The 13993-nt window shown below is 42.1% G+C and overlaps 1 protein-coding gene across 1 annotated transcript in view; it reads right to left on the bottom strand.

The window, feature by feature from the left end:
• Positions 1-13993, bottom strand: part of cntnap2a (contactin associated protein 2a) — a 297644-nt gene that overhangs the window by 146498 nt on the left and 137153 nt on the right. The gene's annotated exons all lie outside the window — the stretch shown is intronic.

Here is a 13993-nt window from a genome sequence, read left to right as displayed (position 1 = left end):
CAAAAGATTCATGAGGGCTTGTAACTGATGAAGTTAACAGTTCCTTGTCATATTAGCACTGTGTTTCACACTCAGTTAGTGCCGTCTCTGAAATCTCAGCCTCAGGAAACATCATGTTGTCTACAAACAAAACAAATATGTACAAAGCCAAATTGTCCAATGTCTGCTGATGAATTTATTTAACTATGCATGTACACAACAGTGTATGAGACACGGGCTTTGAGTTTTGTGCAAAATCATGTCAAAACAATGCTCTTTCTTTACAAGCAGCTTTAAAGAACAAAGTTTAACTTCAACAATTCCTCCTGTGTCCATAGCAACAGCACGGCAGCAATCCACCAATGACGTCAACCAAGTTCAAAGTCAGCCAACAGCAAAAAGGCAGCAACAATGAGGTGGCATAAATCTGACAATTTGGAAGTTCTTTGGAAATGTAACGGCACTAAAAGAACAACTTTTACTGTGATTAGAAGCACTGACCTACTGGGTAAAGCAACGACAATGGTGCATCTTGTCAGAGGGGCAGCTGTATGCATATGTGTAGTACAGACTGATCATAATTTTGTTCACAGTACAAAAGGAACAAAGAAACATCTGTACCCATCTCCTCTGCTGCTCCCGCTCAGTGTCTCTCCCTTCACATTCCCTGGCACATGATGGGGAGAACCTCTAACCAACCACTAATCCACCTCACCACAGTCCCTGAACCAGTTTCACTTCTGCGCTTTCCCCTCCTCTCTGAAGCAAACATACACACCACCACTGTTTCCCTCTACACACACAGAACAGTTGGTGCGAACCATTGGGGAGAGGCACCATTAAAAGCCTAGCAGGTAACGAGATGGGAGCAAGACACTGGACAGCCATGTGTTATTCTAGATAAGACGTGAAGTGGGAAGGGCTGTGGATGAGCGTGGGAGGAAAAAAAGCTCTGCTCAGACAGTCTGCTTTGGGCTGAGTCCTCAGTGACCCAAGTATGTACCCCTGAAGATATGCTATCTGTAAAGGAGGAGATGGTCAAGAGTTCACACTAAGCTCAGAGCCGCTGAACTTCCACTGTGGTGAAGGAGTGGACATGAGGTGAGCAGTGCTTCTATCTCCTCTGTGCCTTTCCCTCACTTTCATTTTTAATCTTTATTTATCCAGAAAAGGTTAACTGAGCACCCAAACACACGCGCGCCCTGCTTCACATTCACACAGCTCCACATGACTCATTGGGGAGCCCTTCAGTATACTTTAACTGCAGCTTCTACTCACTGCAGGTCCGCAGGTCCTGAAGATCTGGGTTAAGTGACTTGCTCAAGGGCAGCAATGCTGTTTTTGAGGGAGAGGGCTGCAACTCACTCACACACTCACATTACTGTATGTATGTCACCGCCTATAAAAATCACATTTCCAGTTGATACAGCTTTACTGTTGGTCACATTGCATTTTCAGCGAAGCGAAACCATTTGTCATGTTCACACTCACAAAGAGATTCAGATGCTTTTGTCCTGGAACCAATGAAGGCGAAATCAATGAGGGCACAAGTTCTTATTTAAGGATGGTTTATTCACACATGGTCACACCCGAAGCACAACCCAGAGTCGGCGCTGAGACAAAGGCTTATACAGCTTATACAGCATGAATGAACAATTCCACAGGCTGAGGTTGCAATGCATATCCAGATCATAAGACAAGGGGAAGATACCTTGTCTGTTCACAAATGGTACATGGTTGATACGAAAGTATTAACAATACAAACCATAGGAAACCTCTTATGTCATGTCAACATGCATAAGGCATAGCTTAGTTTTGCAGTGCATGCAGTTTGAATTATGTCCAATGGTGAGGTTATCTTTCTTCAGATCATGCATCAAACAGCTCTACTCAAGTGAAGAAAAATACACTGTAAAAACTTCCTATTGACTGACAACTGGTGTAACATCTGGTATATGGTGTGCTTTTGAAAATGTTTCATAGCCAAAAAACGTCTTAAAACTTCACGGCAAGAGTAAAATCAGTTAAAAAAGTCCTCAAAATGAAAACACCCATTTAATCACTGGGGCTAGCACCACCCTGTGGGGTTGTTTGTACACTTCTCATCCCTCTCCTCTATTTTCCTGTCAAATCTTCTAAATCCTCTTTTACATTCAGTGCTCTCCATCACATGTTTGTCCTTTGCTATTCTGTTTTGCAAAATACATGTGGCGCCGGCTCAGGATTTCAAGCACGAAAAGCACAAATGCATCAATTTGAATGCACACATGGAAGCACACACACACACACACACACACACACACACACACACACACACACACACACACACACACAGCCACCCATGCACCACCTTGCTATTTAAACTTCTCTGCAACGTTAAAACCTGATATCACCCTTAAGCTCATTTCATAGTTAAAATAATAATAAAAAAAAACCCTGAATAGGATTTGGCTGACTGCGTGCTGGAGACTTTGCTTCTCTTTGTCCGGCTGACACATTCCTTTCCTTACCCTTGTCAAGGTATGAGTGAGAGAGAGAGCGAGACAAAGATATAGAAAGACAGAGTGAACAAAAGCATTTTTCGTCTCCACCCAAAAGCTCCATCCCCCCATCCCGATTTTCCAGCGTCCCTCTTTTATTTCTCTATTGTGCTCATCCTGCTATTCGGCACTTATCTGTGCTTGGCTGAATGAACAGCTCAATTCAAAGGCATTACTATGCGGAGCGCAGGGCAGAAGACAGGGTGGGGAAGAGAGGAGGAGGATGAAGATGAGGAAAAAGTTGTGCATGCTGAACACCTCACAAAAGTCTGCCTATTCAACCATTTAATTCCCTCTCCTGCAAAGTTAAATCATTAACCAGCAAACCGATGAGTAATTGGGAATTTGTGTGTGTGTGTGTGTGTCACTTCATGTAGTGAGTAAATGTTGCCATTTATTTTGTTGTACTGTACGTGTGTGTAAGCGTTTGGCAACTTAAGAGCTTATACACTTTGACGTTTTGTCTAATCGAGAACTGAGGTAATTTACAGCAACAAAGGCCACAAAGTGCCGGAGGCAACTTTCACTTTTTACTCCGTGTTTATCTGTGTGTGTGCATGCTCTTATGAATCTGTGTGCTTCTCTCCAAGTATAGGCCAAAAATTGATGGATATTTATGCTATGTACCTCAAACTGCTTTTAAAATGTACTGCAGTCCATCAGAAAATAAGCAAACATAACTTGCACTTGGGAATCCTTTCCAGATTCAAACCAAAAAATATTTATTTCGTTTTTTTTTTGTACTCCTGTGAGGATATGCATAATATTTAAGAATATTCAAAACTCAACATGCTGTGTTTTAAAAGTTTCAAAGTTGGTGGGGGGAAACCTTGGATGAAAACCAAAACAGCGCAGAGCTGTCACATGATTTTAGCAAGCCATGAGATCAGTGGAGGAAAAGCAGTGAGGGGAAAACTTGACTTGGAAAACAAAAATAATGAGGGAAGCTAAGAGCCAGCCGGTCTCCTTGGGTGTTTGGACCACCAGGGCTGCTGTCATTCAAGAAAGAAAAAGCCAATCACTTTACTACAGCTGGTCAGCAAACACCCCCGCGGTCTGCTCGGTCTCACACACAAACAGCCATCAGTCGCCATCTACACATGTTCAGCAGCTCCCCCTCCCTCTCACACCTCAGTCACTGATTTATTCTCCTTAGATGCATGTTGTGTATGTGAATCTATTATTTCTGTCTGTGTGTGCGCGCGTGTTTGAGTGTCAATGAATATCTATCTGTTTGCGTGTGTGCGCTTCTGTTTTAATAGCCAGGGATAGGCCTTTCCAGAAAACAGATCTCAAGATACTGAGAAACAACAAGTGGAAGCTATTTTCTGGGGTTGTTGTTGAACCAGTTTTTAGACCAGCCAAGAGTCGGCGCCATTGTGTTTGTGTGTGTGTGTGTGTGTGTGTGTGTTCCTTCCTAACAGAGGCAGGGGAAATCAGTCCAGCCTGGTCTGGTCTTTTGTTTTTATCGACAAGTGTACAGGACAAAACAGATGGGCCATAGAGAAATTTGTGTTTCTGGAAAGCCCTGTGGGTGGTTGTGTTTGTGTGGGTATGTACCAAAGAAAACAGGATAAACTGTAGTAATGCTAAATTTAAGTCATGAATCTTTAAACTGTTAAAGATACAGAGACTTGTGAATTCTTCGTTTTACAATGAGGAAACAATAAGCACTCAACTTAGAAAGCAGAAGAGAATAATTTTCCATTTTCTCCCTCTGGTTTAGGGACACTTGTCACTGTGATTCTGCGTAAAACAGCAGCTTGTTTTATAGAATAATAGCAAGTACATGGCTTTTAGTACAGCCACTGGCATGTGTTGCAATTGTGCTATGTTTTCAGAGAGAAAACCCTTGTAACTTTGAGGTGTAATACCAGCCTCAGATTGCTGTGATCAATTCAAGTCCCCAACTACAAAAATGCACCACGTGGTCCATCACATGAGTTAGCTCCTGTGCAGACATGGCTTCATCAGGCCTCTGTCCAGCAAACTAAAGCAACGTGCCTCCCAAAGGTGGGTTTATGTTATTCAGGTTCTTTGCCTGAAACTATATGTCAGTAAAAATTGGGAACAGGACTTACTGAACAAAAAAAATGATGCCACAATGGGAGAGATTGTTCATCTCCTCTGGCTAACCACTTCTTGACACTTGCACGCAGAATTAAAATTCTGGGCTATGCAGTCAATCAAGCCTCCCACTATCGGTAGAGACCACAACCAAGCTCTGCTGCAGGCAGAAGCTAAATGGATTTTTGATCTGGGTCTATAGCTACAGACTGGCTGAATGAAGAACTTGACCTGTGTCGTATCCTGCTTGTTTTGATTGTCTGCATTGTTTTTTCCTGACATGTTATTTCTGCTAATTTCTAAATTACATTCATTGTTTTTGTGTATCACGCTCATGCTTATCTTCTTTGGCTTTGCATGTAACTTGTGGCTTTTCATTGATATAACAGAGTCTAGACCTATTAAATGAGCTCAACCCATTTCTCCTTTTTTCTTGCCTCTTTCCCCCATTTCTATGGTCCTCCTTCAATAATTTTCATTTTTATTCGAGGAGGAACACTGAGCACGAACTCAACTGCATATCTGCATGTTTCATTACAACCATTCACTGTGCGTCTGTCCTCTGCTATTGATTTCTGCACCTCTAGTGCTTAAATACCTAGTTTTTCTTTGCACAAGCAAGGTGCTTCCAGTGTTCTTTATGTTATTTTATTGGAGCTGGCACATTATTATATCCTTTTGTATTCGTTATAGCCATGTGCCCGAGCTTTTCTCCTCAGTTCAGTATCTCATTAACTGTTCTGACCAGCTAAAAGAAACTCCCAAAGAGCTGGCGACAAAGGGAACTGGAATCTCTTTCTTTGCATCACATACATGATTACCTAGAAAATGAGGAACACTTTCCGAACCTTTCATGCTAATACTTTTCCATACACTTCCCCTTCACTGTGGGGTAATTGAAAGAAAAAAAAAAGTGCTCTGTAAAACTCAAGAAACATTTTAGCATCACACCGTCACAGTATTTCCTCCTCTAACTTCACTAAATTATCACTGGTGTCCAAAAATATTCCCCTGCACTGAATTAAATTTTACAGAGAGTCAGGAAGGGAGACACACACACACACACACACACACACACACACACACACACACACACACACACACACACACACACACACACACACACACACACACACACACACACACACACACACACACACACAGAAAGAATAGAGCTTTAAGAGCCCATTACTCAGGCTGTGAACATTTGGCACCTTCTCTCCCCTCTGCTCACCAGGGACCAACACTGATGGAGTGAAGGCTGCCTCCCTGGCTCTGCTGAAAAACCTCACATGCCACATGGAGCTACAGCAAGTCGCTGTGCTTGTGTGTATGTGTGTGTGTGTGCGCGCATGCTTCTGCCCCTGCTGACACTTCACCAAATCATTATATGTGAGTGTATGTGTGTTTTGACACTCTGTTTGAGGGGCATTTTCACACTCATTCATGTTTGACTCCTCCTCATGCATCACACCGCCTACTCGCTCAGAGCTTTGACATTAGTTGGAAGCCCCATGAGAACCATTTGGAAAGAGGCGAGATCTATTCGGCAAAATTAGTCAGACGCATGCCACTCATCACCAACGGTCTTATGGATCAAATAAAAAATGTTAATTTTTAGGTGGTAATTGGGGCACCACCTGTGCACAGTTACACCAAACTATTAATACTGTCATGAAACACAGTCCATGCCATCAGAAGGGTGTAATTTGATGAAACTTTCCAGTGCCACGTCTTATCCACAAGCACAATGTTCATGTTCGCGACAGTGCTGTTAAAATTTCATAGCAGCCGCTCGAGTTGTACCACAGGAGACTTCCACGGCCCACCGGGAAGTGTCCTCTCTATCTATTTCAATTCATCATCTTCGTTATTCACACTCAGCAATTTTTAATTTCCACACAACTCTTATCTGGAATGGAGTGAAGTGACATTAAAAAGACTGACGCTCAAGCCCTGTGAAGTCACTGCAGCGGATCAAGATACAGAGCCCAAAGTTAGAGGAGACTTTTTATCAGTGAAGATGAAAAAAAAAAAAAAAGAAAAGCCAGAAAAGTCATACCAGTGACTGCGAGCAACGCACTCCTCTGTGGTCTGATTTGTTAAATTGAAGCATTTTGGACTTTAATGCTGGATACAACAATTCATTTACAATATTAAGCGGCAGCAGTAGACACTGCGAGCCAATGTGTGTGTGTTTTCATGTATGATGGTGCCTGGTTTGCAATTTCTGTGCCGGGTCGATCAGGATCAAAACAACACGATAATATCTATTAATACGCACATCAAACTGAATTCTGAACCCCTTAAAGATCTTACATTAATATCAAATGATGCAACTCCTCTGATGTAAATGAAGCTCCTTTCATCCCCTCCCCAATCTGTCTCATCAGCTGGCACCAGTTGCTGTATGGACGGTGGCTACAGTATGGATCACCTCCAACTGTGACTTGACTCATTACAGAGGCAAACCGCTGGCTTCAGTGGAAGAATCCATGGTTGAATCTACTCCTCTATAAATAGCTTTTTGTAAAGGATGCTTATTTTCAGAAGAATTACCAGTCACTGAGAAAATAGGCACCCAAGTATACTGTGACAGAACAACAATGGCTGTTTGCTTCTCTCATGTTACTGGCAATAGCAATTATCATTAGAAAAAAACCAATCCTGTTTATATAGCATCTGTTATCATGACAACAAAGACAGTGTCACGGATGTGAAGCATGGATAGAGCCTCTAATGCCGTGCATGTGGTCATCTTGATAACACAGGAGGCGTGGGAAGGTCTGGGTGGAATATTGGGCCAGTTGAATTGATTTCTAGATGAATTAATGACAGGCTATCATTATTCAGACGTCTGAGGCTTTTCTTAACTGCAGATGCAGTTGATGTGGTTGCTGTCTGGGTTGTGCAGCTATAATTAGAGTAAAGAAATTGGTCAAATATTTCTGTTTACATAACAAGTCCCTGTCTCCTGCTCCTGATATTATCACAGCAAAGCAGACACTTCATTCTCTCTCCCACTTATTGTAAACACGTGTTTTATTCAGAGGCTTTGGAAGGAAAGGAAAATGCTCCATGCTTTAGTCATGCCAGACTCTTTGGAAGTGAAGCTCAGAGATGTCACTGTGGTACGCTTTCAAGATTTAAAACAAGAACATCAAAAGCGTAGTAAATATAAACTGAAACTATAGCAGCACCCTAACTGAGATCTAGAGCACCCTCCTGATCCCTCAGTTACAAGCTGACATTTAGCAGGCTGCAGATTCAGCAGCTAAAATGTACCATATAACCACAACGTCCCTGGTTCACCGCGGGGACCTCTGTTGCATGTCATACCACTTTCTCCTTCTATCTTGCCATATTCCCTGTCAGTCTCTTACACATTCACTGTCTAATAAAGGCAGAAACTAAGGATATCTCATCATAATAAAGAGTTTTTAACTGTGTTTGCTTTCATTATTCTATTACAACGCCCAAAGACTGTCGTCCAAGACTTGAGTAATGCCGGTGTCCTGCATCTTCACAGACTCCTCTTTCATGACCACTTCAAAACAAATTATTAGTCTTTGCAATAACCATTTTATTCTTTTCCCCTCGTCTTTGTAGTCCCTTTTCATTAATGTACACTTCTTGTACATTAATGCAAGAGTACATTGGTGTCGTTGCTCCTAATGTAAGCCCCTCTAGATGAAAAGTGTCAGTCGAATGCCTCAATGTTAATGTATGAGACACTTGATGTCTGCATTTATTCAGATGCAAAAATGTGGAAGACAATTTAAATCTTGGAAAAATCACTGACTTGCTTGACAAGTCAGAACTGTGCTTTACCTGGCAAGGAAATATATTTATTTCCATTTTGGGAGACTTGATATTTACATTTCAATATATTTGAGGACCATAGAAACCCTGATTTGAACTGGATGCTGCGTCTGCCTCCACGGACAGTCAGGGGGACTCTCCAAAGTCCTGAACTGATGCTGCCTTCAAATGGAAGTCCTGAGCTTGTGGTTGTGATATGGGAAGTGGTCTACGCAATGTGCTTGCTGTTCAGGGGATAATTCCTGGTCGCCACTGGGGCTTCATTTGTAATGTGCACAATGCTGGTTGTTGTAGGACCTCCCACTTTAGGATGATATGGAAATCCAGAGCCTTATTTTCAGTGTTTCCTGGCCACAAGGCACCAATTTCAAGAACAATTGCACATGTCTACATAGGTGACCAAGATTTAAGAGATGACCCTCTTTCCAGTGCTAAAATTCCTCTTCACAGGCTTCTAGGGCATCGGGAAACAGAAGTGTTAATCTCCCAACATGTGAAGATCCAAAATAGTGATACTGCTCTATGACGTGTTAGATTAGTAGGCCTGTCAGAGTTATAGGTAACTATAATTCACTTGCTTTACACTTTATGCCCTGGTTTCTTCAAGCGGGGGCCAAAATGGTTCACAGGCCAGCTGACAAGATAACAAGGTCAGTAATGTGTTTCCAAGCACGGAGGCTTGAAAAATTATTTGGGTCCTGTGCCAGTAAAAGATTTATTTTAGGTCTTGTGAATTTCCTCCCACTGTATTATTTAGTTCTGAGGGAACTGCTTTTGAGTGTAAAAATATCTTGATGAATATTAGAAACACGTGCTGTTGAATACTATAATCACTAATCAGTTCACCTCATTGCAGATCATCAGAAAAAGTATTTACATGTGTATCCTTTTAGCTCACAGCACTTTTTAAATCATGCACTATTTCTCATATCTCAGGCATAATTTACGGAAGCATCTAACCCACCATGAAAGACACACAAATGACAAATATATATCTGTGTCAGCTTAAGATTTGCAGCCCTGGCTGTGCTAGTTTATTGGATACATGCATTACTGGCAACTGACCTGGTGTACCTGCAATTTCAAGCTTCCCATCCACATAATTAACAGTGTGAGACAGGGCCTGCTGGCATTATCTGAACAAGACTTACTGTAAACAAGCGTGTGGAAGTAAACTGTGATTTAAAATGTTTGTTGAGTTAATTGAGTTTATTTTCAAGTTGTTTTTTTTATCCTGTGCTTTCACAGAATTCACAACATGTAGCTTTTAAGGAAGCACTGACACACACATTAAATCACGGTGTCATAAATTGCTGCCTTATTTCCATCAGGTGAGCTCAGGCTTGCGTGTCCATATTCCCCCGCAGGAGGGATGCTGTAGGCATCAAAAGTGCTTCTGTCAGCTCCACATACACGTCCATGTATGACGGTGGCATCACTTACTGAACCTTAGCAGACTTCAGCAGAAAGCTTCAGATATGCTTGGATAAATGGAGCTTGTGTGGACACTTCTGCACTAATTGCTAATCTGCTTCCATCACACGACTACACACTATCACACACTATGTACAAGTAGTAGTGCCTCTACTGTCCAACACTGCCTATCAGTATGATTATTGTATAAGTGATCAATTCAAGTTTGCAAGTATTGGCAGTCTCTACTGGGTACCTGTCCTCTGTTACAGCAGGTGGTATCTTGATTATCGCAGCCATTCATCTCTGTCATTGTGACTCCTCAGTAGTACATTAGTGAGGTACTGAAAAACATTTTTCAAACCGATACTTCAGTTGCCAGGTCTATGCCAGATATCCCCCACAGTCACAGCAGTTAATCTTGCATCGACACTGTTGCTTTGACTGAAAGTGTTGCTCCCTGTTTGACAGTGAAAGAGTTAAGTCATCAGTGTGGAGTAATGGAAGGTGGTGATTGGTGGCAAAATGTTCCTGAATAGAAGCTTCATGCATAAGACTGCAGGACAGGTGGTTTTCTCTCTGGGGATCGCTGTCTGAGCCTCATCCAGCGGTGAATGGGATTGAGTCGAATGTGATTGAATGGGCTGAAACGGGGTCTGATGGTAGCAGTGTGTGTGTGCGTGTGTGTGTGTGTGTGTGTGTGTGTGTGTGTGTGTGTGTGTGTGTGTGTGTGAAACATTAAGTTGGCTTAAGCACCCTACCATGCCCATCCGTCCCTTTGATCAATAGCACTGATAGCTCCAATATTATCACCACTTACACACAGACGGACACACACACAAACACACACATTAACACAAAGGTCTGAACTTGTGCAGAGGTACATCTTTAACTTCAACAGAAGCATGTGTGCATGCATGTGTGTGTCCCAAAGCCTCTTCTAAATAAGACAAGAGACAGAGAGAAACAAACGGCTCCAGTTTTGCTTGTAACTGCACTGGGGATTATTGATGGTATATGCCCATCTTAAAATTATTGGCTCTATATTTGTTTACATAAGCAATATTTTGAATTACATTGGCTATAAATTAAAAAGCAATATATATGTCATACATCCAGAATGACATATATATTCGGCTATAGTTACAAAAAGATCCAAGAGATGAATATGTTTTGGAGTATTTGCAGAAATATTAGAGGCAATGAATCAGGGTTAATGGCAGAAGGAAAACACTTCCGAATAAATAATAATCAGCAAACAATTGATGCAGCACACAAAAACAACAACTTAATTTACTTTCAACTGTACAAGATCCATATTTGTCACTGCAGCCAATCTTAACAGTACTAAAAGAGAGAATAATGATAAAGCTATCTGGGGCTGAATGCAGATCTTAATACCCATAAACAAAAATGCACACATGCAACCACAACCAATAAAAAAACAAACAAGCCACTGGAGCTTTTAATTTTGTGGCTGGTAAAGAAGATTAGCCAACGTCACATGTTAGATCCTCTCAAACTCACAATGTGATGGTGCACATGAATCATTATGGAGGTTTTGTAGCTCTTAAGCCGAGTACATGCCCATGGCGAGGCATGCAGTGGCTAATAGGGAGAAACAGGAAGATTGCTGTCGGGCTGGGCTGGTACACACAATAATTTCATAAATAGATCATGTAGGCTACACACAATTTGAGTGTAGCCTATTGATGATTGATGACGCAAGACACAAAAAAGACAAGATGGAGAACAGAAAGAGAAAAGGGTGAGCTGAAAAGGCCTGGATTAAAAAAAAGAAGCTTCACAAGCTGATGTGGCTAAATGTGCCAAATTCAGCAGCTTATCTATGATTAGAACAAGCTTGAGGCTTGAGAGTAAAGGTACAGAACGAGAGCCGGAAGTCGATGGAGACGATCAGACAGGTATGCTAGCTAGTGGCAAGATGTCAGGAGTGCAGAACAAAATATAATGTATGATATTGCCTGCAACTTAGTTGTCTCACCCCTAAGTGTGAGACACTTTGTTCTCTACTGTAGTCTCTGAGCAGCAGCAGCCAGTGGCAGTGAAGAAGAGGCAGTGCCAAGCACCAGTCATGAGAACTTTTCTCCAGAGTGTGCAGGTAGGATTGCTCAATGTTAACGCAATCAGAACACCTTTGTTTTGTAGGGAGGGGGGACTTCAAACCATTTAATTTCTTAAATTTGATTTAGTGTCAGGTGCATTGTCAGGACCCAGTAAGGATCTCTGCTGTGGAAGGCACAAGTGAGCTTTTGTACCACAGTGTGAACAATCTAACATGACCAGACACATTCAATATATTATGACCAGATATATCAGCCGACTGATAAAGAGCACTACTGCAGGAGAAGTTAAGCAGACAGGCCTATTTTCAGTCCAAGCAGATATGACCCCAGATCAACGGACCAGTGTTCTGTAATACTAAGATATGTCAGAGGTGTCAATCATGAAAGATTGACTGCTATGGTGGACTGTGAATCATCCACAGGGCAGCATTTTACAGAGCTACTGAAACATGAATTACTGAAGCTCAATATAGACACTGGCACATGTGTAGGCAGCTCAACTGATGGTGCAGCTAATATGCAGGGACAGTATCAGGGATTCTCTACACTTCTCTCTGAGCAGTCTCCTACTCACATTCATATATGGTGTTACGCACATCTTCTGAATCTTGCACTGGCAGACACATCGGGCAGCGTTGCAGGAAGTGCATCACTGTCTGTATTACTTAATGATATAGCAGTGTGCATAAGAGAGTCATACAAGCACACCTGGGAAGAGATGAGTGAGGACAAGTATCATACGAGACAACTGTCCCAACAGGGGAAACATGGTGGTGGGCTAAGGATCAGGGTCTATATAAAGTGTTGGGTGCTTCGGGAATTCTCAGGAAGCCTAGTTTTTAGATGTGCTTATGGCTTTAGACACCATTTTAGAAGGCAGATAAAAGCCAACTGTGAGGGCCTCGCCAACGGGATTCAGAGATGGCCTTTTGAAGCATGAGACAGTGCTCACTGCTCAAATCTTCCTTCGCATTATCTCCTCTTTCAATATACTTACAGACAAGGGGGATGGATATTCTCACAGCTCAACGTCTGTTGAGGGGGCAGAGGACAGCCTCAGGAAGTGTGCTAGAGACTTTGAAGGAGTTAAGAAAACAGCTGATGAGTTTATAAAGTGGGCCAATGAAAAAGCAGGAGAATGAGGACTGTGAGCTGGTAGTGCAGACAGCCCTTTCTGAGAAAAGCATCGCAAAAAAAAAAAAAAAATGTCAGGAGAACTTGAGAAATATGAGCCACTAGCAACACCTGACACTGACTCCAGGATCAAACAACACAATTGAAGACACGTGGGGGACAGTATTCATAGGTGGTTTTTCTATAATGCAAAACTTTTGTTGCATTTTGCCCAACTGGACCATAAAAACTCCCCAACTCAGCCCTCAGAGAAACGTCTGCTGAGGTTTGACAATAGAACTACGGTTGGCACATTATGTGGTGAGCTGTTCAGCCTGGCATTCCAGTGGGACAGGCTAAAGATGTCCCCTCTGGAGGCTTACACTGTCAGAACAGCCAGCGAGAGGCCACAACAAAGTGAGGAGGATCCTTCCGTGGAACAGCAGGATGTGGAAGTAGAGAGCAAAACTGTGTCATTTGTGTTCACCTCACTCTCATTTGTGTTCACTTCGTTCTCTCTCAGTACTGTCGCCTCACTGATGCCTATGTGAGTTGATTGTCCTACTTTTACAGTCTGAGAGAAGCTTCTCAGCAGTGAAAATCATAACAACAGACTCAGAAGCACTTTGACTCAGCAGCACCTGGAGGCATTCACGCACTGAGAAAGAAATTCTCATGTCTTCGGACATTGATACAGTGATAAACAAAGTTGCAGAGACCAGTGCACTGCTCAGGTGCTCATGAATGTTTTAGGGCTGGCCATGTTTCCTTGAAGCTACACTCATGCACAGGGAAAAATAGACTATGATGTCCTCAGAAATGTATACTGCAACAAAGTTGCAGAGAACAGTGCAGAACTTTTTATTACATTTTTTATTCATTCATGTTTGAGGAGTGGATTCCTATATTTGCAAACACTCATTTGCACTGAATACAGATTTTAATATGTTAGAAAAAGATATTATGATGAGC

This window comes from Chaetodon trifascialis, chromosome 18 (assembly GCF_039877785.1).
Source record: "Chaetodon trifascialis isolate fChaTrf1 chromosome 18, fChaTrf1.hap1, whole genome shotgun sequence".
Lineage (NCBI taxonomy): Eukaryota > Metazoa > Chordata > Actinopteri > Chaetodontiformes > Chaetodontidae > Chaetodon > Chaetodon trifascialis.
This window is presented reverse-complemented; position numbering and strand designations above follow the sequence as displayed.